A 4,951-nucleotide genomic window follows, 5' to 3' on the forward strand; every position below is an offset into this window, starting at 1 on the left:
TTATCCAGACAAAACTATTTATTCAAAGAACATAAAAACACTAATATGAAAAGACTATCTCCTCTATATTTATACCACATTATTCACAGTAGTCACAAAATCAACATAAATAACCACTGACAGATGACAGGAAAGAGAAACTGTGGGATCTTGGAGGGAAAAGATGCCATCAAAGGATGTTTCTTGCTTTGTGCCTGGGAGAGCAATACTCAGGTATTCCAGAGAGCCAAAGAACCCATAGGATCCTACAACTTGGGGTGAGAGTAAAATACCTCTTAGACATCAGAGACCAAAACTAACCACGCCAGAAGGAACACTGAGGGAATTCAATACCGTATAACAAAAAGTGGCTGCACCAGGTACCTGGGAACTGATCTCCAGGAGGGAGATTGCAATGTAAAGCAGTGCTCCTGCATTTGGGTGGTGGTCCTGGGAAGGGGTAAGTTAATGTGGAGACACAACTTAACTGAGGGGAGCTGAGTGCAGAGAAGCTGGAATATGTTGGTGAGCTGACAGTGAATAAAACAAGATGCAGAACTGTACTCCCCTCCTCCAGGCCTAAGGACTCAAGCTGATACCATGACATGCATGACAATGTGGCCTTAGTACTACATAGATGTACATCCTGAAAAACACAGAGTAGGGCTCTCAGTGGTACCACAAACCAAAATCAACCCCCACATATCACTTTCACCAATGACTGGGCCTCTCCAGGCCCCTTCACCCCTTCCTGTCTTAGCAGTGGTTTATCATTTCTTCCCATAATACAACTTTTTGAAATACGAAGCATGGGGCACAAGATGGGGGGGGGAGGGAGCCCACAGTTTCATCTTCTGAAAAAGTAGAGTTGTTGAACTATTTGGACAAGAGCACTATCAAAAAATGAGCAGATCAAACACTATAACACATGAAACCTTGAGTCCTCAAAGGAACATTTCATAACATACAACAATCTGCAGTCACAAACATGGATGTTCTTTTCTTCCTATCACATACAGAGCCTATAATTACAATGATAAAAAAATTCAAAGAAATAGAAAAACACACAAAAGAAGCTGCTAAAAATACATGAAGAAAAACAAAAAAATCCTTAGAAATAAAACTGATTAGGGGCCCTCCTTGGTGAAACAACAGGTTGAAACTGAGCGCTATGAGTGATCCACCACCACTACAATACAAATTTGATCCCAGGCCAGGGAAGTGACCCCATAGCATGGCAGACATCTCCTGACCTGCCTGCTATTCCCCTTAGCAGTGTGTTTCAGTCAATCTGCCTATTTTGTTTTCCCCTCTGTCTCTGGTGAATCATCTCACCTCCTGTATCTCTGGCCTTTACCCGAGTTCTTGTATACACAAATACATAAATAATTTTTTGAAAAGAAATAAAATTTAATGAGCAGAAGCTAGAAAATGGAGATTTAAATGAAAAATAAATGGTGATATAGGAAGTAAAATGGAGGAAATAAATTCTAGAAAAAGTTACAGGGATAGAATAGACCACATGAAATATCAAATCAGTGACCACATCGATGATAATGCATGAAGACTTCAGAAGGAAGAAAGACAAATGTGATTAAAACATGAAGAAAGAATTCCATGAATTAATGAACACATTAGGAAACAGGAGAGTAAAAGAAAGACAAGAGAACATAGTCAACTAAATAACTGAGGAAAATTTCTGAAACTTGTAGATAAACTAAATATTCATGTTTAGGAAGCTGAAGGAACATCTGGTTACCTAAATGTAATGAGACATACACATTGAGACATAGTCATAAAACTTTGAGTTCAAGACAAAGAAGAATATTAACACTGGGTAAATGGAAGCAGATAACCATGAAAGTACCTTCATCAGGTTTGCATCTGACTTCTCTGAGGAAACACAGAGGGCATGGAAATAGGTAACAATGTATTCAAAATACTCTAGACAAAAACTAATAATGACCCGGCAATTTTACTCCAAGATATCTACCAAAAGAATCAAACCGACTGCTACAAAGGAAAATATGCATTCCTGTATTTGTTGCAGCACTATTTTTAATAGTCATATCATGGAAACAACTAAGTGCCTAAGACAAATGAGTGGATAAGTAAGATCTAGTATATATGCATCATGGAATACTATTAAGCTCTAAAATAGATCTCTTGTCATTACAATCATAAGGATGGAGTTAGTGGTAAGCAAAATAAGTCAGTAGAAGATAATTAACATTTGGTACAATTTATATGTGACACATAGGGGGAAAAATCATCAGATAAAACCAAACCAATTAAATCCCCTAGAAATATGACTGTAGACAGGATGCTACTAGAGAGCTTGGAAAAGAGTAGAATAAAATTTGGTGGAAACCCAATGAGATAAGGTAGAAGATATGGAGACCTTGTGGTGGGTGTGATATGGTAATATACACCTGAAGTGGTGAGCACATACTTTTAAAAACACATAGAATGTTGTAAACCAATGTTACCTCAATAAAAAATTGTGTTAAAAAAACATGGCATATTCAGTTCATAGAGTATTACTCAGCTATTTATAAAGATGAAAGTGTCATTTAGACTAAAATGGATACATCTTGAGGAGATAATGCTGATAAGTAAGACAGAAAGTAAAGACCATTACTGGATGGTTTTACTCTTTTGTGTAAGTAAATGAGTAAAATAACCAAAGAAAACAAAATGGCAAAACACAGCCAAAAAAAAAAAAAAAAGTGAGGATCTGTGAAAAATATGGCGGTTACTAGAGAGGAGTGAACTAGGAGTAGGGGGAAGGGGAGAGAGAATAAGTGCCAAAGGATAGCGGCACTGGATCTTTGGTGGTAATTGAGAAAAATATGTGCATCCTTGACTTTAAGGTCTGAATTTTTGCTCCCAAAAGTATATATAATTTTGTAAAGAAATGGTAAGTCAATAGAATTTGTCTGAAAAAAATAGCTTGTCGGCCTCACGCCTCCCTAAAATATTATGTGTTCAGAAAATACATAGATACATAAAAATAGGTTGATTATTTTCATATTAGACATTAAATTGAAGTTGACCTAAGTCAAAGTTTTATATTAAAAATGATATCTTGATAACATTAAGTTCCAATGGTACATATTTTTGATTTTTGTTACCTATATTTTTAGATAAATGATATTGCCTATACATATACAAATATAAAAAACCTAATAATAAAGCTAACCATTGTCATACTAATTAAGAATCAAAATAAATTAGATGAATGTTTATGTTCACATAGACTTGTAAAATTCAAGCAAATAGCTGGATTTTGGTCTGTATTATTGAAATGAATTATGACTTCTCTTTTTGGCTTTTGAAAATAAAAACAAAGGCTAAGCAATTCATCACTGTATAAAAACCTCTAGGATGCCTTTCAAATGAATTTGTATTAAGTATCCACAAGGTATATTTCCACCATTTTTTAGAAGTAAAACTCATTTTGATGAAAAACTGTGTTTTAAAGGTTCATTTATTTTCCTTTTGTAAGCACACACCTGCTCAATGACTAGATATATTTTCCTGCTTTAAAAATCATTATCTGTCTAAAACCCACTTCTAAAAAGCTTTGTGTCTTTTTTTGCTCAGTAAATTATCAGGAATAAACATAGGAAATGACCCAGTGGTGACAGAAAACAAATTGATAAAAAGCAAATAAATTTTATCATGTATTATTCTAATATTTTCAACCTTGGAGGAAGGTATATGCACATCCTATCCTTGCTCTTCACACACTTAACTCTCCATAATTCTTTCTTCTATACAAAAAGATTAAAAGTGACCCTAGCTTTGGTTTAAATGCAGGAAGTCACCAGGTTGGAGCCAGGTAATTTATTATATTCTAGGATGGTTCACATTTATTTTGCAGGCACAGTACACTAGCCTGGTACAAGCATTTTTAGATAATGTGCTATAATGTATGGAACTTCTCCCATACATTTACAAAATATAATTCTAGCTAAAAGGGGAAATGATACAGCATACATTTTACAAAAACAATGATGTGTGTATGTGTATAAATTAATTAAAAAATATAAGACTGTGGGATATCAGGTTCATCATACTCTTCCTCCAGTTTAAAATATTGTCTCCTGGGATTCCTTTGTATTTGGTTCTGAAAACCACCTGGGAGTAGATATTCTTCCTCCTGAGTTTTGTCTGATGCAGAATGGAAAGGAGAGATTAAGAAACAAGTGAGCACAGGTGAATTGGATGAATTATTGTTGGTGTGGATTTTATGAGGGCTACGCCTGAGAGAAAGAAGTAAATACTGGGAAAAAAGTAAAAAATAAATATGTAAATAGATAAATTAATTAAAAAATAGGCCCTCTCTGGTGCTGCAGTGGACTAAAAGCACAGCACTAAGAAGCTAAAGCCACTTCCGCATGAGTTCCATCCCTGCCTGCCCCTGAGGTGAGAACATGGCGAGGCAGACCTCTCTTGATCCGCCCGCTGCTCCCCTCAGCAATGTACTTCATAGATCTGCCTCTTCTGCTCCCCACTCTGTCTCTGATGAAGCCTCTCACCGCCCATGCACCTCTGGCATGTACCCCAGTTCTGTATGCACAAATAAAATAAATCTTAAAAAAAAAATTAATTTAAGGCCCTCCCTGGTGGCGCAGCGGGTTAAAGCACAGCACTAAGAAGCTAAAGCCACTTCCGCATGAGTTCCATCCCTGCCTGCCCCGGAGGTGAACACATGGCATGGCAGACCTCTCCTGACCTGCCCACTGCTCCCCTCAGCAGTGTACTTCGTCGATCTGCCTGTTCTGCTGCCCACTCTGTCTCTGGTGAATCCTCTCACCCTCCACATTTCTGGCCTGTACCCCAGTTCTGTATGAATAAATAAATAAATCTTTAAAAAATTAATTTAAAAATAGTGTGGTATAAACTTATACCACTGGGTTTATAGCAGGCTTAAGACAACTGGTGTTATAGCAGATTTAATTTTTAT

The sequence above is a fragment of the Condylura cristata genome, unplaced genomic scaffold (assembly GCF_000260355.1).
Source record: "Condylura cristata isolate star-nosed mole 26May11 unplaced genomic scaffold, ConCri1.0 scaffold00003, whole genome shotgun sequence".
Taxonomy (NCBI): domain Eukaryota; kingdom Metazoa; phylum Chordata; class Mammalia; order Eulipotyphla; family Talpidae; genus Condylura; species Condylura cristata.